This window comes from Lithobates pipiens, unplaced genomic scaffold (assembly GCF_037356315.1).
Source record: "Lithobates pipiens isolate NorthernLeopardFrog02 unplaced genomic scaffold, aLitPip1_a1.2 Scaffold_19, whole genome shotgun sequence".
NCBI lineage: Eukaryota > Metazoa > Chordata > Amphibia > Anura > Ranidae > Lithobates > Lithobates pipiens.
In genome coordinates, this window is record NW_027507764.1 from 431,578,178 (window position 1) to 431,605,649 (window position 27,472).

Consider the following 27,472-nt stretch of genomic DNA (forward strand, 5'->3'; position numbering starts at 1 on the left):
AATATCACTATATCCCCAGACCAATGGGTCAGAGCAATTAAGAGCAGTTACAATTCCACTCGTTGTTCCAATTTTAGAGAAGGCGCACATAAGTTACGATTTAGGTGGTACAGGACGCCTTACATAATAGCGAAATACGCAGGAGAGGAGATGAACGTGTGCTGGAGAGGATGTGGCCAGGTGGGAAACCTGGCACACATGTTTTGGTTCTGTGTATCTTTACGAAGCTTCTGGGGGGAAATAGGTAAGGTAATAGCTAAGTTAACAGGAATCTTAAACCCCCTCAGAGTGGAACAAGCTCTTCTAGGTGTGGAGTTGGATATATATCCCACCACAGAGCGCACATTAGTGACACATATTTTATTCGCAGCTCGGCTGAGTATCACACGAAAATGGAAATCTACTGCTTCCCCTTTGGTGTCAGAAGTAATGGCTTTAGTTGACCACTCGTTTGAATATGAAAGAACGGTAGCATATCAGGAAAATAGATTACAATCCTTTCTTCGGAAATGGGCCTTATGGGACAAATATAGAAGACGTCCTTAGATATACTTGCTAGAACCGTTATGACTTGTTTGAATTGCTGCAAATCTCTCATTCCAACGTCGATATTGTCTAGACGATTATTAAAATACTCGATCATTAATGTATAACATTTGTATAGGAAAGGGAATTACATGTACTTTCGGTTGCTTACTTTCATGATACTGCACAGGATATGTATTCCTCTATTGTTTAACTGACCTTGCGCATGTATCTGTTGATTGTTAATCTGTGAAACTTTCAATAAAAAGATTGTTAAAAAAAAAAAAAAAAACATAAAAAAATTTTTGTACAAAAATACAAAAAAAGGACAATAAGTCAATAAAAACAATAGATTTAGAGATGTTTAGAACATCAACTACCCAATACACATTCTTATGTTCAAATACATGTGGAATCATGAGTAAAGTGGGTATAGAACCAAACAATAAGCCGACCGATCGTAATCAGATCGATGACAGAAGGTGTAAGATCAGAAGGCGTTTCGCTAATTAAGCTTCCTCAGACATTCAAGGGGTACAGAGCTATATTATTCATCCAGAATGTATCAATCCTATTCAGTGTGAGTGAAGATCCGTAAAGAGCAAACATCAGGGCAAAAAAAGTGCAACAGAACAGGGCAGAAGGCCCCCCAAGGAGCCAATTGGAAGCCCAGAGGTGACCAATAGAGGAGGTGTAAACCATCCAACTTGTGGAGCCCTCGTTACAAAAGATTCAAAGAAGGTAAATATAGTAGCCACCTGACAGGGTGTAGGTATAATCAACTGCAAACCATCCACGATCTGACCTCAATTGTTAGAAGGAAAGGAGTGGCATCAGAAGTCTTCACATCACCCAAGCAAGAGATAACATAATATCTCTTGTTCAGGTGCTGTGAGGACTCCTCAGTGGCATGCTACGCATCCCAGGCTGGATGACTTACATGTGCGTGATTCAGCCTGCCCATGCAGTCTTCCCACGGTAAATGTACTATGGGTGGTCGGCAAGTAATTAGGATTTTAAAGTTAGAGTTTTGGTACTTTGTGCATATTGGGGTATTGTGGACATGATATAATATCTTGTCCCTCTGTTCAGATGTCAATAAGAGAGAATGTCTGTTTTCCATTTTGTTAGATAGTCAGGATAGAAATCATCTGCATGTCTACATGGTTCTTGGTTGGTACAATCCCTCTTGAGTGGTGAGTGGAAGCAATGCACCCAGAGTAGGTTCATGTAAAGCATAGGTGTGCGCAGCCCATTGCATTAGGGTGTGCACCCCAAAGCTCAAACACACATGTCTTTCTCTGCAGCCTCAGCTGCACGGGACAGTGAATGAATGGGAAATGCTCTGTGCTGAGAAACCTCCTGTTCATTCACAAACTGAAGCATAGTAAACAGATCTTTCCAGTGGAGCTATTGCATTCTCCCAGTGGTGGGGGGTTGGGAGCCGTCCCTGACAGAGAACACAGTGATTATTGCTAGTGGTTAAAGCAGCTAGTAATATTCTCATGTAAACATCTGACATGCTGGTTGTACCCAAGTCAATGTTTCTTTTATCCACCATGTGGAAACTCCATGTAGAAACTCTGGGATCTATCTGTATAAAGAGCTCTACTCTGGGAATGATTTTTCTCCCATTGGCCGGCAAGACTATACCTCACTGGATATTCCACCAGTATATCTCTGTACACTGTGTGGTCTAGTTACAAGATGCATGTAAAGTATATAAATTTAAATCTCCAAAAAATAATCCACTTTTGTGATCATGTAAATTTAAAGATTTTGTACATATTTCTTCTTACATCGGTGTACTTGTGTGATCACTGGATGGGTATTTAAAATTCTACTACCTACCGTTTTTGCAATATATTTATATAATAGTATACTGTACATTATGTGCCAAATTGGAAAATACAAAAACGTTACGATTACTGCCGATCATCGCAAAACCACATGACCAAATAGGGAGAGGATCAATAAGATGGAGACAGGACAAAGGCACAATGGTAGGCCCCTCCCCCGGGGAGCCAGAGGACACCATTGGAAGGGGGGAGAAAAAGAAAGCAATCCCCCTAATCTGCTGTGTAATCTATAAACCAGACAAGCAGAGGTATACAAATAAACATTGTCAATACTGATAAAAAATCCATTCATTCTGGGGCAATAGGTGGGAAACATACAGTATCTTACAAAAGTGAGTACACCCCTCACATTTTTGTAAATATTTTTTTATAATTTTTTCATGTGACAACACTGAAGAAATGACAATTTGCTACAATGTAGTTAGTGAATGTATAGCTTGTATAATAGTGTACATTTTCTGTCCCCTCAAAATAACTCAACACACAGCCATTAATGTCTAAACCGCTCGCAACAAAAGTGAGTACACCCCTAAGTGAAAATGTCCAAATTGGGCCCAAAGTGTGAATATTTTGTGTGGCTACCATTATTTTATAGCACTGCCTTAGCCCTCTTAGGCATGGAGTTCACCAGAGCTTCACAGGTTGCCACTGAAGTCCTCTTCCACTCCTCCATGACAACATCATGGAGCTGGTAGATGTTAGAGACCTTGCACTCCTCCACCTTCCATTTGAGGATGCTCCCCAGATGCTCAATAGGGTTTATTTCTGAAGACATATTTGGCCAGTCCATCTTTTATCCTCAGCTCCTTTAGCAAGGCAGTGGTCATTTTGGAGATGTCTTTGGGGTCGTTATCATGTTGGAATACTGCCCTGCGGCCCAGTCTCTAAAGGGGGGGCTTCGTGATCTGCTTCAGTATGTCACAGTATGTGTTGGCATTCATGGTTCTCTCAATGAACTGTAGCTCCCCAGTGCCAGCAGCACTCATGCAGCCCCAGACCATAACACTCTCACCACCACGCTTGACTGTGGGCAAGACACATTTGTCTTTGTACTCCTCCTCTGGTTACCACCACACACACTTGACACCATCTGAACCAAATAAGTTTATCTTGGTCTCATCAGACCACAGGACATGGCTCCAGTAATCCATGCCCTTAGTCTGCTTATCTACAGTAAACCGTTTGCAGCTTTCTTGTGCTTAGTCTTTAAAAGAGGCTTCCTTCTGAGATAACAGCCATGCAGACCAATTTGATGCAGTGTGCGGCGTATAGTTTGAGCACTGTCAGGCTGACCCCCCACCCCTTCAATCTCTGCAGCAATGCTGACAGCACCCATACATCTGTTTTCCAAAGACAACCTATGCATATGATGCTGAGCATGTGCACTTTCAACTTCTTTGGTCGACCATGGTGAGGCCTGTTCTGAGTTGAACCTGTCCTGGCAAACCATTGTATGGTCTTGGCCACCGTGCTGCAGCTTAGATTCAGAGTCTTGGCGATCTTCTTATAGCTTAGGCCATCTTTATTTAGAGCAACTTTTTTTTCAGATCCTCAGAGAGTTTTTTTTCCATGAGGTGTCATGTTGAACTTTCAGTGACCAGTATGAGAGCGTGAGCGTGATAACACCAAATATAATACACATGCTCCCCATTCACACCTGAGACTTTGTAACGCTAACGAGTCACATGGCACCGGGGAGGGAAAATGGCTAATTGGGCCCAATTTAGACATTTTTCACTTGGGGTGTACTCATTTTTGTTGCCAGCGGTTTAGACATTAATAGCTGTGTGTTGAGTTATTTTGAGGGGACAGCAAATTTAAACTGTTATACAAGCTGTACATTCACTACATTACATTGTAGCAAAGTGTCATATCTTCAGTGTTGTCACATAAAAAGATATAAAATATTTACAAAAATGTGAGGGTTGTACTCACTTTTGTGAGATATTGTACATCCCACACAAAAAATAACCTTATCAATACCCTAATTGACAAACTCTAGTGGCAGAAAAACTACACATGGAGCCTGAAATATTCAGCTAATATCGTATATTTAACCGGTTCCCGACCAGCGCACGCCGATGTATGTCGGCAGAATGGCACGGGCAGGCATATTGGCGTACAGGTACGTCCAATCTTCAATGGCGCCCTGCCATCGCGAGCGTGCCGCCGACGGCACGCTCTCGTGCCGGTCGGGACCCCCGTGAGTCCGGTCGCGGGTCCCGCGCACTCGATCGCCGCGGACATACCCGCGATCGTCTCACGGGACGGCTGAGTGGAGGAAATGCCGTGTAAACAGCATTTCTCCATTCTGCCTAGCAACTAGTGACGCTGATCTCTGCTCCATGTGATTGGAGCAGAGATCAGTGTTCACTAAATGAAAGCCCAACCCCCCCACAGTTAGCAACACACCCCTAGGAACACTTAACCCCTACACTGCCACCCACTGGTTAACCCCTTCACTGCCAGTGTCATTTACACAGGAATCAGTGCATTTATATAGCAGTGATTACTGTAGAAATGACAATGGTCCCAAAAATGTGTCAAAAATGTCCGATGTGTCCGCCACAATGTCGCAGTCACAATAAAAATCGCTGATCACCTCCATTACTAGTAAAAAAATAAATAATAAAAAATTATTAATAAAAATGCCATAAAATTATCCCTATTTTGTAAACGCTATAACTTTTGCGCAAACCAATCAATAATCGCTTATTGCAATTTTTTTTACCAAAAATATGTAGAAGAATACGTATCGGCCTAAACTGAGGGAAATTTTTTTTTTAATATATTTTTGGGGGATATTTATTATAACAAAAAGTAAAAAATAATGAGTTTTTTTCAAAATTGTCACTCTATTTTTGTTTATAGCGCAAAAAATAAAAACCGCAGAGGTGATCAAATACCACCAAAAGAAAGCTCTATTTGTGGGAAAAAAAGGACGTCAATTTTGTTTGGGAGCCACGTCGTACGACCGCGCAATTGTCAGTTAAAGCGACGTGGTGCCGAATCGCAAAAAGAGGTCTGGTCTTTGACCAGCAAAATGGTCCGGTCTGTAAGTGGTTAAACACTAACTATGTATGGTAAAATACCTTGTGTATAGTAGCCTGGATCAATGCACAGGATCAGACCGCAGTTGGTAAACAAACTAGCATAGAACAATATAACCAGGGGCGTTATGCACCTTTCCTATAGATAAGCAAAGCTTCATATGGAATAGAGTTGGGCTGGTTCAAGTTTCATATATTAGCATTAGACTGTTCAGTACTTAGTGAGCCATGTATACAAAAAAATACTTGGTTCATAGACTCATACATACCTCCATATCCAGCTTATAGCAATACATCCTCATCCCAAGAGAACTGCAATAAACTGATCTTGGTTCACTCCAGGTTATAAATAGTGCAAGATTGGGGTGATGAGATTCAAGTGGTAGTTGCATTCTTAATGAGTGCGCCAGTACAAAACAATTTTTTAAGGACAGGGAATCCCACTTTTATTTAAAAGAATGGAAAAGTTCTAAAAAGACATCAGTAACCCACGCAGGGGGTTCCACCACTACTGTAACTTGCATGTTCAGAACACTTCAGCCTTCTGGCTTACTTACTTGCCACACAGCTGCTTCAGATGTGCCTTTGTCTTGTTTCCATCTGATTGTTCCTCTCCTCATTTGGTCCTGTGTTTTTTTCAATGATCATCAGTGCTATTAAAGTTTTTGTATTTTCTAATTTGGCACATAATGTATACTATTATATAAATATGAAGTCAATTATCTTTATGAACTATACAATATGTTTTACATCAAAAGTGCACTCAGTTTGAACCCCTGAAGAAGCCCATCCAGGGAAATGGGAGATGACACCTTCCTCTTGTCGTTTTCAGTTCAACATATTAGTACTACCGTATGCTATACAGAATATTTTGAATCATTAGGGAGTTGTTTTGGGGTTCAGCTGAATACACCTTATATACTCCTCCCATATGCTTTCACTTATTTATGTCATATTTGATTGGGAATGCGGTACTGATGGATCAACCACACCTATTATTTTTTAAAATATCAAATCGTCTGCATACACAGAAACTTTTTGTGTGTTAAGATCATTCCAGGAAACACCTGTGATATTTGGATTGTCTCTTACCCTACATAAAAATGGTTCCAGGGTGAGGATAAAAATAAGGGGCTAAGGGCAAGCCTCGCAAGTACTTCTCACCTTCATGCAAGCTCCCTCGCATGGTGAGAAGTACTTGCGGGTGCGCTCCCATGATACAGCCGGTGGCTATAGCCACTCACTGTATCACTTGGCCCTGCCCCTGGCACGCTGCGTCATTGGATGTGATTGACAGCAGTGCGAGACAATGGCTGCGCTGCTTTCAATCCATCCACTCTAGCCAATCAACGGCCAGGCTGAGCGGCGAAGAGGATGTCGGAGGCCAGATGTTTTTTCACCTTAATGCATAGAATGCATTAAGGTGAAAAAATGTTTACCTTTACAATCCCTTTAAGTCCAATTCCAGTAAAGTTTAAATGTCCCTTGCAGTAAGGATTGCACCCTTACTGCAAGAGTTAAAATGAATAAGTGAGAAGAGGCTGTGGAGACCAGTCTAGCTGCAGGGAGGAGCAGAGGACTGGGTGAGTAAATCTGCTTTTTTGGTTCCCCTAGACCTAGACCATTTCGGGGTGGACACAATATAACCTCAACTGAAAATGTTATAGTAGCCTGGAGTTGAGCTTTAACCACTTGTTGACTGCCCTATAGTAGTTTTACTGCTACAGGGGGGCAGCTGTGTGCTGAATCATGTATATATACGTAATCATGCACTCCCACCTGCAGGGGGCACGTGCGCTGCTTCTGCATTGATTATTTTACAACAGAAGCCGATATGCGGATGCCGGACACCTATTAATCATCAGGCAGAAGTATTTAAACAAGGCAGACTTCTGACAGGGGGGAAGGGGTGGATTCTGTGTTCCTGTAAAGCAGGGATTCAAACCTGCAAGACAAAGGCTGAGCTAGTATGCATAGCATACTAGCTCATTATGTAATACTCACCTGAGATCGAAGCCCCCGCTGCGGTGCCCGTTCACAGCACCGACCAGCGTCATTTCTCCCCGGAGTTACTTCAGGGTATTGCGGCTCCGTCGCTGTAATTGGCAGGAGCTGCATGCTCCTGCATGCAATGTCGGCACATGCAGATACAGAGGATATCTCCTAAACCGTGTAGGTTTAGGAAATATCCGGGGTAGCTACAGGTAAGCCTTATTATAGGCTTTCCTGTAGCAAAAAGTGGATTGTAAGGGTTTACAACCACTTTAATGCATGCCAATATTCTGTTTGCTTTGTTAGCAGCAACTTGCATGCCTTTGCTGAGCCTGTCATCTACTAGGACCCCCAGGTCCTCTTCCATCCTAGATTCACCTAGAGATTCTCTCCCTAGTGTATAGATGGCATTCATATTTTTGCTACCCAAATGCATTATTTAAAAATTTTCTACATTAAATCTCATTTGCCATTAATTTGTTCAGATCTTCTTGCAAAGTTTCAACATCCTGCGGAGAAGTTATTGCCCTGCTTAACTTAGTATCGTGCGCAAATACAGAAATGAACTCCCCATCCTCCAGGTCATTTATGAACAAATTAAATAGGATTGGTCCCAGCACAGAACACTGTGGGACCCCACTAACCACCCCTGACCATTCTGAGTATTCCAGATTTATCACCACCATCTGAACTCACCCTTGTAGCCAGTTTCCAATCCATGTACTCACCCTATGGTCCATGCCAACGGACCTTATTTTGTACAGTAAACATTTATGGGGAACTGTGTCAAATGCTTTTGCAAAATCCAGATACACCACGTCTACAGGCCTTCCTTTATCTAGATGGCAACTCACCTTCTCATAGAAGGTTAATAGATTGGTTTGGCAAAAACGATTCTTCATGAATCCATGCTGATTACTTCTAATGATACCGTTTTCATTACTAAAATATTGTATATAGTCCCTGATCATCCCCTCCAAGAGCTTGCATACTATTGATGTTAGGCTAACTGGTCTGTAATTCCAAGGGATGTATTTTGGGCCTTTTTTTAAAATATTTATGCTACATTGGCTTTTCAACAAATCCACTGGTACCATTCCAGTCAGTAGACTCTCAGTAAAAATTAGGAACAATGGTTCGGAAATTACTTGACTGAGTTCCCTAAGTACCCTCGGGTACAAGACATCCGGTCCCGGTGATTTGTTAATGTTACGTTTCCCAAGTCTAATTCTAATTGTGTCCTTTGTTAGCCATGAGGGTGCTTCCTGTGATGTTTCACGAGGATAAACACTGCAGTTTTGGTTACTAAAACCCTACTATTCCCTCGTGAAGACTGAAGAGAAGAATAAATTCAATATCTTTGCCATCTTCCCATCCTTTGTAACCAGATGTCCTTCCTCATTCTTTATGGGGCCAATATGGTCTGTCCTCCCTTTTTTACAGTATACATACTTAAAGAATTTCTTCAGATTTTTTTTGCTCTCTTCCACTATGTGTCTTTCATGTTCTATCTTAGCTGTCCTTATTGCACCCTTACATTTCTTGTTGCATTCTTTATAAAGTTTGAATGATGATGATGATCCCGCTTGGATTTTTTCAAGGCCTTCTCTTTTGCTTTTATATGCATTTTTTAATTGGCATTAAGCCATCCAGGACTTTTGTTTGCTCTTTTTATTACCCAATGGGATGCACTGGCTAATGCCATTATTTAATATGCTCTTAAAGCGAACCCATCTCACCTCCGTGTTCTTTGTTCCTAAGATTTTATCCCAATTTATATTTTCTAGCAAGTTTAGGGAAGTTGACTCTTTTGAAATTCAGTGTCTTTGTATTTCCCTTATGTTTCTTATTTGTGTGATTTATACTGAAGACAATTGACCCGTAATCGCTGTTTCCTAATAACGCTTTATTTTTAGTTGGTGTGTCTACCATTGTCCTGCAAGACATTTAGGAACTGGCGAGCCTTAGACAAATGTGTGGTTCCCTCCGCCCAGTCTATGTCTGGATAATTAAAATCCCCCATTATGATAACACTTCCCATCCTTGCTACTAATCCAAATTTCTAATCCAATTTGCTAATCCATTTGTATTCAGCCCCCCTGAGTCAATACTTTGTAGAACCACCTTTTGCTGCAATAACAGTTGCAAGTCTCTTTGGGTATGTCTCAACCAGCTTTGCACATCTAGTGAGGGAATTTTTTTTTAGCTCAAGCTCTGTCAGATTAGACGGAGAGCATCTGTGAACAGCAATTTTCAAGTCTTGCCACATATTTTCAATTGGATTTAGGTCTGGACTTTGGGCCATTCTTGTAGCTCTGGCTGTATGTTTAGGGTCGTTGTCCTGCTGGAAAGCAAACCTCTGCCCCAGTCTCAAGTCTCAAGTCTTTTGCGACTCTAACACGTTTTCATCTAAGATTGCTCTGTATTTGGCTCCATCGATCTTCCCATCAACTCTGACTGGCCTCCCTGTCTCTGCTGAAGAAAAGCATCCCCACAACATGATACTGCCACCACCATATTTCACGGTGGGGATGGTATGTTCAGGGTGATGTGCAGTGTTAGTTTTCTGCCACACTTTTCAGATATTCATTTGTAAAAAAATTTGAGAACAATTTATCATTTTCCTTCCTCTTCACAATTATCTGCCACTTTTATGTTGGACTATCACATAAAATGCCAATAAATAACTTTTACGTTTTTGGTTGTAATATGAAAAAAGTGAAAAATTTCAAGGGGTATGAATACTTTTTCAAGGCATCAATGAGTTCAGTACCACTTTAAAGAGGAGCTGCACCTAAAAAAAAAATATTAAAAGCCAGCAGCTACTAATATTGCAGCTGCTGACTTTTAATAATATCACACTTACCTGTCCCAGGTTCCAGCGATGTCGGCGGCAGATAACGAGCGATCGCTCGTCTCGCTGCAGCCACCGCCGCCATCCTCTGTCAGGGAATCGGGAAGTGAAGCATGAGGGCTTCACTGCCTGGTTCCCTATTGCGCATGCGCGAGTTGCGCTGCGCTTCTCTTATGGTCCCCCGCTGTGTCTCTGGGAACTGTGTGTTTCCCAGAACACAACGGGGGGGGGGGGGGGAGCCATGCGGGGGTGGGCGGAGCCATGCGGCGGTCTGGCCGGAAGTGGGTGCAGATACCTGGATTATCCAGGTAACTGCACCCCCCTCCCCCCGAAAGGTGCCGATTGTGGCACCGGGGGGGGGGGAGGGATAATACTAGCGGAACTTCCCCTTTAGGGTGAAGAACCACTTTAAGATTGCACATTAAAATTAAAATTCACATTAACATGCAACACGCAACATGCCTTATTGTTTATGCTTTACTGTGCATTATGGTAAACCAAATCCATGAGAGCAATTCAACAAAGCCGCTAACAACAGTTTCTCTTTAAATAGCAGGCAACATCTACGGATTTTTTTTCTGTGTTCTCCGGCTCCATTGATTTCCCCCCTGAGTATCATATACGGCAGCTCTCACTAGCACTGCAATTAAAATATCTTACAAATTACCAAGCAGCTTGCCTTAGCTTGTGTTTGCTTGTTTAGCTTTACTGAACATCTATATGCTTCCACATAGACATCCAAATACCTTAATATTACACACGTTGTATCTATATTTACTGTTCAGCCTTGAGTAAAAAGTTTGCATGCTACATACTTTCATGGACATGACAATTTTGTTATCTAAGTGGCAGTGTAGAAACAAAATCAAACTCCTCCCTTAACTGATATTTCAGCTCATAGTTCCATACAAGCATGTTGTCACAAGGGATGCTTCATCTGAATGATGTTGTCAGATAGAATGTCCATGATGCAGTATGAAGAAATAGCTGCAGATGACATCTTCACTATGACCATTGGGAGAGGTGAAAGAATAAACTATGGGAAAAAAATCACTACTACTACTGGAAGTTAGAGAAATATAGAAGCCAACAGGTGATTCAATCTTTGGTGTGTCAAACTGACTATAATACTTTGCAAATGTTTGTGTGATATAAAAATTATAACATATTTGTTATTTTTCCAAATAAACAGAAAGAACTGTTGTGTGTAACTTAGCTAATTGCCATTTGCACAAGTTACTTTAAAGTGACTCTATCACCACAATACAAAAATTAAAACATGGGCCATCTGTAAAATAACTTTACTTTTCCGTTGGGCGGTGGGTGAAATCTTCACTGTCTTGAACAGCTAAGAACACTATTGCTTTCTGACAGCTCTGGTCAGATACTGTCTCAGTGTCTACCCCCTGGAAGCTCTGCTTTCTGCCACGTGCTGCAGACTTATTTTAGTTTTTGTGTGAATGAAGAATGTCACTCTTCATAATTATGTAAAAACAAAAATATGGTTACCATGTATATTGCCACAGCTTTATGGCCCATGCACACAAGCATATACAGTTGTATTGGAGCACCTGAGAGCCACAGTTATTGCATACAATCATCTGTACAAATGTATTGCAGGATACAGCTGTATATGGCTATATGCAGGTATATGCCAGTCCTAGTGTAAACATATATAAGCAAAGAGACATACACCCCTGGATGCAGACTGTCTGCATTCAAGGGCATATGTTCCTTACACTTATGCATGTTACCTCTAATACCCATGTACAGATGTAATTTATTGGTACAGTGGGGTGTACACAACACTTGTAGCTCACAGGCACCAAAATGCAGACATATTTTACGCTGTATGACTATATACACCAATGTGCATGAGCCCTTAATCTGCTCATATTTCAACTTTGGGAAAACCACAGAAGTAATGCCTGTGGTCTTTGCCCTATTACTAACTCATATATCCCAACATTTGAGATGGGAACGAGAGACACCTATTAGCAAAACTATGTAGGCATAGGGCACACCCCTTGCCATGCCCCTTTAAAGGAGAATTCTACAAAAAAAAATTATTTTTACCTGTAACTATTCCTTTAGCTTTTGACATTTACAAATGCAGCAATTTAGAAATTGGATGAAAGGCTTAGCACTAGGAAACACTTTTTGAAAGATATAAAGTGCATTTTATATACAACTATATAGATCAGACCAAAATGAGAGACAAATGACTTTGTTCCAAACGGGGACAATACCTCGAAATTAGGGATAGTTGGGAGCTAAAAGCATTGTACTCATCCTATTTATAATGTTGTTTTGCCTTGACTGTTTCTTCATTAGAGAGATTTCCCATCCCTCTTTCTGACCTAAGAAAAGGAGGGTAAGCTTCCTTAGTAGGGAAACAGATTGCAATAAAAACCTGATCTACATATTGTAGGAATGAACTCTATAATTTTCTATTCAGAACAAGTGGGGAAAGTTTGTGATGCCCCTGTTTGGCCTCTTAGAGACACAAGTTCACTATGGTAAGCAACCAATCAACCGCTCCAGTGTATCATTATGATAAACATACCCATTACTTGTTATATATATTAAGCTCATGTGTTTAATTAAGAGGATAGATCCACAAATCATGTAGAGGAGCAACCATCACCCCCATCTTTTCCATCACCCTAGAGGTGCTACATTACTTGTGGCTTGTGTATCCTAACACAATATTCTGTCAACTTAATATATGTATATTGAAGTAATTGGGTCAAATAAATATTATTCAAGGGTGCTTACGGATTCCCTCTATCTATTGCACCTATGTATTAACTTATCTAATCCCCTAGTTAGCTAGTCTATTAAAACTCTGTTCATATGTTACCGTTGGTATCACAATAATACAATGTTAGTTATGAGACCAACACACGGCTTAATATATAAACAAAACGTTTTTGTGTTTGTATTAATAAAAATATCAATTTTTATGTGATTTCAAAAGTGTTATCAATGTGTAATAAGATAGTCCATTTATCCTGCAAGTTCCCCTTGCTAAGCATACTCTTATGTGTGTGACTACAAGATAGATGTTTATAGCGCGAAAAATAAAAAACGCAGAAGTGATCAAATACCACTAAAAGAAATTATATATATATATATATTTGGGGGGTAAATTGACCACGCAATTGTCAGTTAAAGTAACGCAGTGCCGTAGGGAAAAACATGGTCCAGTCATGAAGGGGTGTAAATCTTCTGGAGATCAAGTGGTTAAAGAGGAAGTAAACCCTGATGAGTTTACTTCCTCTTTCATTCCCTGCAAAGGTAAAGCATAATGGACTACTATGCATCGGTTTCTGTCTTTCGGCAAATATCTCCTAAACCATGCAGGTTTAGGAGATATTTCTTGGACCTACAGGTAAGCCTTAACCACTTAAGGACCAGGCCTCTTTTTCAGACTTGGTGTTTCCATGTTTAAAACAGTTTTTTTTGCTAGAAAATTACTTAGAACCCCCAAACATTTTATATTGTTTTTTTTCTAACACCCTAGAGAATAAAATGGCGGTCATTGAAATACTTTTTTTCACACCGTATTTGCGCTGCGGTCTTACAAGCGCACTTTTTTAGGAAAAAATTCACTTTTTTGAATAAAAAAATAAGACAACAGTAAAATTAGCCCAATTTTTTTTATACTGTGAAAGATAATGGTATGCCGAGTAAATTGATACCCAACATGTCACGCTTCAAAATTGCGCCCGCTCGTGGAATGGCGTCAAACTTTTAGCCTCAAAAATCTCCATAAGCGACATTTAAAAAATTCTACAGGTTGCATTTTTTGCATTACAGAGGAGGTCTAGGGCTAGAATTATTGCTCTCGCTCTACCGATCGCGGCGATACCTCACATGTGTGGTTTGACCACCGTTTTCATATGCGGGCGCTACTCACGTATGCGCTCGCCTCTGTGCGCAAGCTCGTCATAACGGGGTGTTTAAAAATGTTTTTTTTTTTTTTTCTTATTTATTTTAATTGATTTTACTTATTTTTACACTGTTTTAAAAAAATTAATAAAATGGATCACTTTTATTCCTATTACAAGGAATGTAAACATCCCTTGTAATAGAAAAAAGCATGACAGGTCCTCTTAAATATGAGATCTGGGGTCAAGAAGTCCTCAGATCTCATATTTGGGCTAAAATGCAAAAAAAAAAAAAAAAAAAAGAAAATCTGACATTTAAAAAAAAAATATACCTTTAAGAGGTATGGGTGGAAGTGACGTTTTGACGTCGCTTCCGCCCTCCTATGGTATAGAGACGAGTGGGGGCCATCTTAGCCTCACTTGTCTCTATGCCCAGCAGATGGAAGGACCCGATCGCCTCCGCCGCTACCGACGGCTCCGGTAAGCGGCGGAATGTGCAGGAGGGGGCGGCGGGAGGGGGGGTGGCACCTCTCCCGCCGCCGGTAGCGGTGATCTCGCGGCGAATCCGCCGCGGAGACCACCGTTATCGTACAGCCGACCGCCGCCTGAAGAGATGGATATCTCGGTTGTGGCAGCAGCTGCTGCCGTTACCGAGATATCCCTCTTCAAAAATAGGACGTACATCGTCGTGCGGCGGTCGGCAAGTGGTTAATCTAGGCTTACCTGTAGGTCAAAGTGTGTTGTAAGGGTTTACAACCACTTTAAAGTCAATTCACTAAAGAACACACACATTTGTTATTTTAGCATTGTACATAATAACAATGAAGGGGACACTGCACCGGCTAGTGGGTTAAAAGTATGCAATGTATCAGTATGCAAATGTTCTGCCCTGAGCTCAGCAATGAAAATAAGACCCCTTTCACACTGGGGTCGTGGCTACGTTAGCTCTAAAGCGATACAAAAGTATCTTCCTGTGGTGCAGTGTTAGCATGTAAAAAAAAAAATGAAATACAACACCACAGATAACACTAAATTTAAGTGATATTACAAAACATAAATATTTAAATTATTTGGTAAATAACAAGTTTTTTAGTGAATTGAATACTTTTGATATAAATAGCGCATGCGTTATCGCAACTCAAAAATATGCTGTATTTATCTCTTAGCCCTTGTACACATTGTCGGAAATTGAAAATGTCCAATCGGGCCATGTTGTCAGATAATCCGACCGTGTGTAGGCTCCATCGCACTTTTTCGATCGGAATGTCCGACCAACAAAGTTTGAGAGCTGGATATAAAATTTTCAGACAAAATGTCCGATTGTTTGTAGAGAGTTTGTAGAGAATTTGTTTGTAGAGTTTGTAGAGAATTCTGAAGGGTCTGGTATGGATTTTGGGGGGGACCCCACGCCATATTTTTTAAAATTTGGTGCAGGGTTCCCCTTAATTTCCATACCAGACCTGAAGGGCCACACAATTTTTTTTTAAATTTTTGGTTCGGGGTCCCTCTTATTTTTTTCAAGTTGAGTTTTATCTACATTGCAGAGACCTGACAATTCATTACAGCCACAATCAGTTTTAAATGACTTTTTCCTTTAGAAATGTCATTTTGCTGTGGTATTGTTCTAAAATTTGCATTGATACATGTCCCCTGGCACAGGACCCGGGTCCCCAAACACTTTTTATGACAATAACTAGCATATAAGCCTTTAAAATTAGCACTTTTGATTTTTCATGTTCGTGTCCCATAGACTTTAACGGTGTTCGTGTACTCTGCTGAATTTTTTGCCTGTTCGGTATGTTCTGGTGCGAACCAAATAAGGGGGTGTTCGGCTCATTCTTAATATCTATAAATAAAGTCGTTTTAAGATTAAGGTTATTTTTTGGGGTTGGGGGGCAGTATTTTCACCTACTGATGATTTCCATTTGGACAGAACATACATACATTCCTCAATTACACACATTGATCTCCTGAATAGGACAGAAGGAAAGATGATGAAAAGAAAGGTGAAACATCTCTCATCAACCAGAGGGGGGGAGAGACCGGCAAAGAGACACAGAGAAGAATGCACCAATGGAGAACGCCCCCTCTTGTTGGCTCTTTTGCAGCTCCCAGAAACCTCCTCCAGGATATAAGGATATAAAGGCTTTCTACAAGTTTACTGGTATGTCCTCACTTTTCCTTTATGATAGGAAACCTGTAATGAGAGAAATACATAGGCTGCCATTGCTGAACTCATTAGGTAAATGTTATTTGACTGTGATGCTGATCCAATGGCTTCTGTACTTTCTAAGTAAGTGACCCGCAGCAAGTAAGCAGATCAGGTCAGTCCTTACTATATAATTATTCCGAGCCAGTGGGTCTAAGTTCCAAAAGTGCAAAACAAGTGAAGTAAAAAAAAACCTGGGCATTATGTACTAAGGTAAACTTAAGTAAAATGATCCTGCACCTTATGTACTAAAGTAAGTAAGTAAGGTGAAGTTAAGGTGAAACAGAAGTTCAGCAGTAACACACAGCGAACAGCAGGATTTATATTGCAAACATGCAGATATGCAATGAAATGCATGTACCTACTTGCTCACTGTCTTCTTCGGAGATGTAAACTGAGTTGCACATGCACAGCTCAGCTTACAATGCCAGTTCAGTCTCTGTGTGCCCGAATGACGTCATCCCACACCAACCAATGAAGATGACCCGAAGACTGGCACACAAGTGAAGATGCTGCAAAGGAGAGCTCCCTTTAATTCCACTTTTAGGCTGGGTTCACACAATTGCAATTTGCAGGTTTCCTCACATCTAATTGGCATGTGAGGAGACTCTCAATAAAGCTGGTTCACACAGCTCCGGGATAGCTGTGAAGTGAATTGCACAAGAGTCCTGGGCATCTTCTGGTCCGAATTAAGCCAAAAATTCAGACCGAAATCGGATCTGAAGCAGTGAGCAAGGACGCACTAGACCCCTGCTGTGAGTCGCTCCACACAACAGTGTGAACCCAGTCTTAGTGAAATGAACCTGGGCCTTATTTACTACAGTAAAGTGAAGTGAAATAATCTTTGGCCTGATATACTAAATGAAGGTGAAATAAATCTGGGACTGATTTTCAAAAAAAAAAGTGAAACATGGGCCTGCTTTACTGAAGTAAGGTGAAGGTCCCACAGTATATAACTGTTCACTAGGATGTGGAGGTTATTTCTATTATTGATGTGCAGATTTATTCTTTTTTCTTTTCTCCTTCCCAATTGCCTTTACTCTTTTTTGCCTTCCTAATCTCTATTTTAAACTATTACCTTAAAAGACAAACTCCATGCTCAAACCCAACCACTAGTGCTGAGCAGTCCTCAATGATGAGGAGGGTGAAGGCAGGGCACTGTGGTGATGGTGGGCCCATAACACCCTGCACATTCAGTGACCCTGAATTACTAAAGGAGTAAAGCTTGTGCACTGTGCAAAGTGAATTATAGCTTTGCTTAGTGAACATAGTGAAATTTCACTTTGCAAAGAATACCCGGTCACATGTAAGGAAAATTAAAAGAAAAAAAAAAAGATTTTTGCATCTGATTGGATGATTTGAAGGCAGCACAGCTTCATCTTATTCACTGACCTAATTGAAAATTCCCTTGCAAAGTAAACATGGGCTAATTTTTAAGGAAATCAGGGTCAGGCTTCCTGCTTCAGTGACACTGGACATCATTAACCTCCCTGGCGGTATGATTCTGTCAGGAATTCTATTCCAAAAGCGGTACAATTCTTTTGCATGGAAATTTGGTGTTATGTATCATAGGCCTGCAATTCTTAGTAATTACTTACTAAAACCTGACCAAACAAGGCTCTAGTAGACATCCCAGATGTGATAAAGTTTGAAACACAAAATCATGAATTATAATCTGATAAATAGGTACAGCACACAGTCCAACATCACAATCCGGACAATAGAACCGGCTTTCTTTTCTGACTTTTTTTCCACTGCTATCTCTCTTTGAGCAGCAAACTACACACATTCTGGTAGGTGCTGCCTTTTTTGCGGTTGGTGGTATATAGTCCACAAAGTGGCGACCTGTTAGGCGTTCTGGGTTGACAACGTCAACAGTATGTTGTCCAGGTCTGATCGCAGATCCTGATGGTGTCTGGTGTTCGATGAAAATCTGCTCAGCCACCTTCCAGGTAAAATCTGCATGAATAAGAGGCTTGCGACTCTGTGCTCTGTATAGGACATATGCATTCCAAAGGCATTGCTCCAGAAGATGCCGGAAAATCTTTTTATAATATTTTTTTTGCTGCTTGCGCATAGCCGGATAAAATGTCATTGCCGGATCGGCTCTGTCGACACCTCCCATAGTGCAATTATAGTCTATGATGACTTGCGGCTTCAGCACATCTTTCCCACGTTTGGTGTGGACCATGGCAGTGGAGGTATTGTGCACCGTGCTCATGAGACACACGTCCTTCTTGTCTCGCCATCGCATTGCCATCATCTTACCCTTCTGCCAGGCAACCTTTTCATTCGGTTTTTAGATTTTTCCTGGAGAACAGAGATGGCATGTCACGTCGATTAGGCCTAACAGTGCCATACGCATCGGTCTTGTTTTTTAGCAAAACCTCCAAAAGTTCCGGAGACGTATAGAAGTTGTCCATGGTGACACAATATCCCTGGTTCAGCAATGGCTGCAGCAGTGTGAGGACTGATGATGTGGCCATCCCATAGCCGCTGTACCTGGGGTTGAACTTCGTGCCTTTACCGGTGTAAATGACGAATTCCAGATGTACCCGGTGGATGACTCGCAGAGCATGTAGGACTTTATGCCAAGTCTTGCTCTTTTGGACGCAATAAATTGTATCCAGCTCAGGCGTCCCTTGTAGGCTATCAAGCTTTCATCCACGCAGGCGTCCCTTTCTGGCACGTAGGTCCTCTGGAAATTGCTCACAATAATTTGCGATACCTTCCAGATTTTTTTTAGTTTGGGTGCAGGATGCGTGGCCTCATCAAACTCCTCATTGTTTGTGAAATGGAAATATTTCATGATGAGGGAAAAATGGAGTGGCCAGTAATTGATTGGTGGTCCAGTACCATTTCTGGAGTGGTTTCCCCACCACCCCCTGAAGAATAATGAGTCCCAGGAACTGCCAGATGTCCTCTTTGGTCACCGGTTCCCACTTTCTGCTTCGGGAAAACCTGGCATGCAGCGTAGCGGATTGCTGTACCTGGTAGCGGTTTGTCTCTGTGAAAATTTTTTCAATTACATCCTCAGTGAGAAATAATTGCAGGTATGCCAGAGGATTGTCACGTTCGACATCTACCTTCATCCCAGGTGATCCAGTGAAGGGGAATCTTGGCGGCGCTACCTGGTCTGTATCGCAGTCGATAGGGCACCAATTGCGCACATCGCTGAGGTCAGGTGCAGGATCATCACCGCTGTCACTTGTCAGATCCGTGTCAGTGTCAGACGACAAATCTCCCCACGACTCGCTATCGCTAATTTCTGCGAGCAACTCCGTGTCGCTACCGCTGTCACTCAGCTGGTCCAATGGCGATTTTGTAGCGAAGTGGCGCTTTTTTGATGCCATGTTATATTTTATTTTATTGGAGGCAAGGGGCACTGTATAGTTTCAGTCAGAGATGATACAGTGTAATCTTCTCAGATTACAATGTATCGCCTCTATTTATGTGTTTGTGTTGTGTTCACTTTTTGAAATTCCAGCCCAGTTCCGCTCCCGTGCGCCGCTGCTGCTCGCAGAGAACCGAACCAGGAAATCAGGATGCCGTGATCTCGCCGGCAATCGCGCCGGCGATCACAGGGGAGGACACGGAGGACACGGAGGACAGTGGAGAACATCGCTGGAGCGCCGGGAGAAGGTAAGATCTCCGCTAACCGCTCGGCAATGTTACCCCGAGCGTGACTCGGGGTTACCGATAATACAAGAAAAAAGCAAACCCGAGTCACGCTCGGGGATACCGCCAGGGAGGTTAAAGACTGAGAACATCTTGTGGGAAAACAGTGTACGAGGTTTACTGGCACTGTGTGTCTCTATGGATGCATACAGCCTTATGACGCATCTTCACTTTGGCAGTTCTTATATAACTGAGGGTGGGGTCCCCGTTTACATAACTAGGTGGCACACCCCCTCTGATGCCCCAGGAGAGCCATGGGGAAGTCCCTGCATGTCAGAGGGGGGCTGGGTCACCCAGGATTGTTACTATGCGGCCCCGCCCACAGTTATATAAGAACTGTAAAAACGAACACACGTCATACAGCGGGTGCCTCCCATGGAGGCGATTGGTCGTGGCTTTGTTTTTTTTTGGTATTTTTTTCAGTCCATTTGCGGAGCGAGAGAAGAAGATGAATGGACTTTTTTTTTAACCACTTAAGAACCACTTAGAAAATGATTTAGAACCCCCAAACATTATATATTGTTTTTTTTTCTAACACCCTAGAGAATAAAATCATTGCAATACTTTTTTTCACATCATATTTGTGCAGCGGTCTTACAAGCGCACTTTTTTTGGAAAAAATTCACTTTCTTGATTAAAAAAATAAGACAACAGTAAAATTAGCCCATTTTTTTTTATATTGTGAAAGATAATGTTATGCCGAGTAAATTGATACCCAACATGTCATGCTTCAAAATTGCGCCCGCTCGTGGAATGGCGTCAAACTTTTACCCTCAAAAATCTCCATAAGCGTAATTAAAAAAATTATACAGGTTGCATGTTTTGCGTTACAGAGGAGGTCTATAATTATTGTTCTCGCTCTACTGATCATGGAGATACCTCACATGTGTGGTTTGACTACCGTTGACTACCGCTTTCATATGTGGGCGCTACTCACGTATGCGTTTGCTTCTGCGCGTTTCTTATTTATTTTACTTCATTTTATTTCTTTTTACACTGTTTAAAAAAAAATGGATCACTTTTATTCCTATTACAAGGCTTGTAAACAATAGAAAAATAGAAAAAAGCATGCAAGGTCCTCTTAAATATGAGATCTGGGGTCAAAAAGTCCTCAGATCTCACATTTGGACTTAAAAAAAAAATGTCATTTGAAAATATGACATTGAAAAAATGTTCCTTTAAGAGGTTTGATGTCACTTTCGCCCTCCTATGGTATAGAGACGAGTGGGGGCCATCTTAGCCTCACTCGTCTCTATAAAAAGCAGCAAAAAGAAGGAGCCGATCACCTCTGGCACTACCAATGGCTCCGGTAAGCAGCGGAGGGCGCGGGAGAGTGGCGGGAGGGGGGGTGGCACCTCTCCCACCACCAATAACGGTGATGTCTCGGCAGAACCGCAGCGGAGACCACAATTATCATAAATAGGACCGTAAACTGTAAACTGTAAAGAGGGATATGTCAGTTGTGGCAGCAGCTGCTGCTGTTACCAAGATATCCCTCTTCAAAGTACCAATGTATATGTACAGGAGGAGGTCCTTAGGTAGTTAATAAAGGACTTGTCCCAAGCTGTGTCTTGTCTTTTGTACCATTTTGACACTTATTGTGAAATGATAGGGGTACATTTGTACCCCGTTATCATTTCACACGGTGGGGCCAGGATCTGGGGGCCCCTTGTTAAAGGGTTGTGGGGATGAGGCCCTTGTCCCCATCAACATAGGAACAAGGTTCTTTGGGGGGCTATCCCAAAGCACCCTCCCTATGTTGAGGGCATGTGGCCTGGTACGGTTCAGGAGGGGGATCGCTCTCTCCCCCCCCCCTTTTCCTGCGGCCTGCTAGGTTGCGCGCTCGGATAAGGGTCTGGTCTGGATTTTTGTTGGGACCCCCACGCCATTTTTTTAAAAATTTTGGTTCAGGGTTCCCCTTAATATTCATACCAGAACCTAAGAGCCTGGTAATGGACTGGGGGGATCCCATGCCGTTTTTTCAATGACTTTTATCTGTATTGCCGGGACCAACAATTCATTATAGCCGCAAGTACTTTTAAATTACTTTTTTTCCTTTAGAAATATCATTTTGTGTAGGGATTGTTCTAACCTCCCCCCCCCCCCGGTACAAAATGTAAAGGAATATTTCACTTTTATTGTTTCACTTTAAGCATTATTAAAATCACTATCACTATATAAATCACTATCATTATTAAAATTTCAGTTTTTAAAACTTTTTTTTTGCACTGATACATGTATCATGGGGCAGGACCCGGGTCCCCAAACACTTTTTATGACTTGCATATGAGCCTTTAAAATGAACACTTTTGATTTTTCATATTAATGTCCCATAGACTTTAACCGTGTTCTGGCGGCTTTCGAATTTGCCCCAGACACCGCATATTGAGGGAAGTCCCAACCCGCAAAGTGTTGCAATTTGGGGAGAGGAGAGGAGAGGACGCTGGCGTGGCTTGTTGCTTGTTCGCCGCTTCTCCGCTCCTCCGTTCCGTTCCTTGCTGTCTTTCTGTCTCTTTGGTGGGCGGGTTCCAGCACTCCGGCGCCTGTGTGTCCTGTGCTTGGCTGGAAACGTGGAGGGGACGAGGAGGATGAGGGGATGAGGAGGGGAGGAGGAAGGAGGAGCCCTATGATGCCCGTTGGCAGCTGAGCGGCCGGTCAGTCGATTCTCATACCATCGATCAGGCGGTCAGCTGAACAGCCGAGCGCCCGAAAATCAGAGCGGCTAAAATCAGCTACCCGGAGGTGGGGAAGGATAAGGGGGACGAGGAACACCTGAGTACAGCTCTGTACTATCATTGGCAGAGAAGCTGAGTAGCAGAGTTGTCGAACGGCTGAGTAGGTCATCTCCTTCAGGCTATGCAGCTGGGAAGCTGGTAAGCATGCGTGGGGACTTGGATTATTTTTATTTTTTTGCACTCTGCATTATTCTTACTATACTTTGTAATTTCTACACAAACTGGGAATAGTGCAATTTTTTTGGAAGGACCTGGCTTAAAATGAACTCCTGCACTGTTGTAGCCATCTTGGGTATAGATTATTATAACCCTGACTGTGTCATTTTTGTATATTGCACTCTAGTGCTGCGGATATTTGTTTGTGCTTCTACAATGCTGCCATCATTTTGTTTCAATTATTCAGTTAAACAGCTGATGAATTGGAAAAACAAAGAAAAATAACACAGCACCAAAGGTTTGGAGAGTGCCATTCACCCCTAATTGCAAAGAAAAAAGAAAAAAGATCTCCCCTATGGTGGGTTTTTTTGACAGCAATATGTCTATAATATGGTAAAAAACATATATATGCGAGTAGAGTTACTCCAAACGCAAAAAATCGGGCAAGCTTGTTATTTAATAATATTTATTGAGTAAAAAAGAGGATATAAATGACCAACATGATAGTCAAGAATTGAACTCCACTTGGCAATAAAAACATATATTATAGATGCACATATATAGACAATATGAATTATGTCACATAAACACTGTACACCTGTATATACAATGTAAAAATGATCCTGACACGTTTCAACCCTCGCAGGGGTCTTCTTCAGAGAATTTGTCTAATGTGGAAAAGAAAAGACAACTATAAATAGTTATAAAACAGAATTGTTCATCATAATGTACTAAGAACAATTTGCTTGTAAGCAATATATACATCTATCATTACAATGTTGTATATTTACCAATTAATGTGCATCATACGCCATAAAAGATGTGGTCCACAGTGGGAGTCCTCATCAGAAAGCACATGTGGCCCAAAACATTCCTCTCCTGCCCTGCATAGGTGCACCAAAGATCACACTAGGCCCTTGTCGCTGGAATCCACCCCAGGAAGGGGGGGGGGGAAAGGAGAGGGGACGAAGGGAGTCCAGGAGTGTGGCTTACGAGAGATCACATGTATAAGACCACCTCCAGTGTACCACACGGAGGGGAATACAGGTATCAATAGTCAGAGGCAGGATGGGACGCACCTGCAACAGGACAGGACGTAAAACAAACTGGTTAGGCAGTTGTTAACTTCAAAGGAAATGGAGAAGATCCCCCACTATTGGTGATGGGTGAGGGAACATAGGGTAGCATGCCAGGATAGTGTCCAATGAGACTAAAGCTGGTAAGTAGCACCATGGGTAAAGAATGAAAGAGTGCACTCAATAAACAGTGTGACCACCATTATTGTTGGTAAGTAGTATCAAGAAAAAGTGAAAGGTTAGAAAAGGTGCCATAGAGTGGAGAAAAAAAGTATAATATGATAAACGAAGGGAAACGTCCAAATATGGATGTAGTGTGAAGTGCACTGAGAAAAGAGACATATATAAGTTTACCTAAATATGTAATCAAAAGAAGATTTTTAGGAAAATAAGCCAGGATAACCACAGTGCAAAGAGAGGAGAGACTATCCGGTCCCAACCTCTGGGGTCCAGAGTATGCTCACCCCACACCCTTGAATGATTCGATAGGGTACAGGGGACCCAAGTCTGTAGGAAAAAGTAATAAAATCAATAGTGACCATAATAATGAAGGAATGAAAAAGACAAGAGTGCCTAAGAGAGTCCAGAAAGTGATCCAGAAAGTGACTTACCCTGGTGTACAATAAAATCTCAGCAAATAATGGTCTCCTTGATGGGGACGGATAGATTGCCCTCCCTCATTGCCGAGTACATATAGTATATGGCCAGACCTACCCCAGCTGTGTCCTGTTCCGCAATCGCAGATGGGCCCCACCCTATACATCCTCCATCAAATGAACCTGTATGGTCGCCAAAACATGGCTGACCACATGTGGTCTCCCCGGCGTTCCGGAAGTGCCATTACCGGAAGTGACGGAAATGGCTGCAGTTCCGTCGCACAGGCGTGACATCAGCACTTCACGCACACCCGCGAATATCATGCATGCGCGCTAGTGTGCCGCGTTCGGAGCTGTTCCGGAATGCCGCCGGCCGGGCGACGAATCCCGGGAAAGCGGGCGGTACCTACCCGCGCTCAGGCCCATCCCCTCGTCCGGCCGGGAAGTCACACTGCTGCAATCCGCCCTCTAAAACACCAACAACAAAGGTCAAGGAGCCATCTAGAGGCAGAGAAAGAGAAAACATTTATAATGGCCATATGTGTCAAAGTGTATGTAAATTACATAAGAAAATTCGCCCAATGGTTATCGATATTGCTAAATATAGACATATATATAGAAACTACAACAATTGTGCAAATGTTAAAGAAATGACAAAAAAGGTTAGCGAGCAAGATTTTTCAAGGATAAATGATTGGCCATAATTTAACTGACAATAAGTCTATTAAAAATCATGTATCCAGTAGATGAAAAGTAAGTAAGTTTTTACTGTGTCCTTCCTGAAATAAATCCCTTGAGAAATGGGGCAAACGAGATGGCTTCGTTCAGCCCGGGATATGAAGTAGCGTTTAATTTAAAGATCCATCTTTGTTCGTGTTGGAGAAGGATCTTATTCCAATCTCCTCCACGATTGGGAATATGTACACGATCCAATATGGCAAAGGATACCTTAGGCATCCTGTAATTGTGTATAGTGACCACATGTCGTCCTAAAGGGAGATAGTAGTTCCCAATTTCCATACTGTAGATGTGTTTCGCTAGTCTTATATGGAATTCTAATTTCGGCTTCCCAACGTAGAACACCCCGCATGCACACTCCATAAAGTATACGACCCCCCGCGTTTGGCAGTTAGCGAAGTGGGCAGGGCGGAATGCTCCCCCGTTGGGTAGACGAAAAGACTTATCTCGTCTGATGTATTTACAGGAAGAACAGTGACCACGCGGGAAAGATCCCAAAACTGAACAATGTCTACTTCGTTTCATCTCATCCTGATATTCGCTTTGAACTAATTTGTCATGTAAAGAAGTAGCTCGTCTATAGGTGATTGAAGGATGTGCTGAGATGAGATTTCCAATTTTTTGGTCATCCTTTAGGATTGACCAGTGTTTCTGAATAATGTTACGGATATTTACATGTTGTTTGGAGAATCGAAGGATGATCCTGGTTGTATGAGAACCAGAACCTACCTTCGCCTCCTTTGGAAGTAACAGATTGTGGCGGGATTGTATTGCCGTCTTATTGTATGCTTTCCGCAAACAAGACCGGCTGTATCCACGCGCTAAAAGTCTCTTTTGTAATTTGGCCGCCTCTTCGCGAAAGAGGACATCATTCGAACAATTTCTGCGTAAACGCAGATATTGTCCATATGGGATGGATCGTTTTAGGTTAGTTGGATGAAAGCTGTCTGCATGTAAAACAGTGTTACCTGCAGTATTTTTTCGATGAAGGGTGGTAAAGATTTGATTGGTAGGAGAGCATCCAATTGATACATCCAAGAATGTAATTTGGAAAAAATCATAGATCATAGTGAATTTTAGATTGTAGTCATTCACATTGATACGTGACAGAAATTTTAGTAATAAGTCCTCCGTCCCCTCCCACACGACGAGAACGTCATCGATATAACGCCGCCATAGAGAAATATGGCGTGTAAATTCAAGGAGGCTCTCGTCGCTTCTCCCACTCCCCCAGATACAGGTTAGCGTAGGCCGGGGCACAGCAACTCTACTCGCATATATATGTTTTTTACCATATTATAGACATATTGCTGTCAAAAAACAGCTGATGAATTACACCAGTTTTTTTGCTCCACCATGTATTGCGGTGATTAAACAGCTAGGACTACTCCGCCGCCCACGTTATATCCATAGAAGCTCTCGCCGAAAGTTTGTTTGTTCACAGACTAATCATAGCATCCCGACTCTTTGGTCAGCAATGCGACCTGTTCCACGCATGAGTCTTTGGAGTGCTGATGTTTATCAGTTATGTGGTTTAAATGTTTCTATGGCAACATCGCTCGGTGAGCTGAAGGAGAAACGTGGGGTGGACTTTAGTCTGTTGCAGCCGGTGCGAAGATGTGTTGCGTTATCAAGCAGCAAAATTGAACTCTTAAATGCACAATCTATTACAAACAAATCGTGTTTTATTCATGATCATATTCTGGATAAATGTTTGGATTTTATGTTCATTACAGAGACTTGGCATCAGCCAAATATTTTTTCTTCTTTAAACGAGAGCTGTCCTAAAGGGTATAGTTATCTTGAAATAGCTCGTAGCACAGGGCGAGGTGGGGGCCTGGCTAGTTATCTATCGCAGCCATTTGGAGCTATCTCTGCAATTAGTTCCAGATTTAGTGTCATTTGGATGTCTTGCTTTTAAATGTAAAATTCCTTTCCCTGTGTTGTTCATTCTTGTTTATAGGCCACCGAAATTAAGTTTATCATTTACTGCTGAGTTGTCAAATCTTTTAACAACTTTTTGTATATCAAATGTAAATGTTATTATTTTGGGAGATTTAAATATTCATGTTGATACCCCTTCGTGCCACCCCGCAGCTGAATTTCTTCAG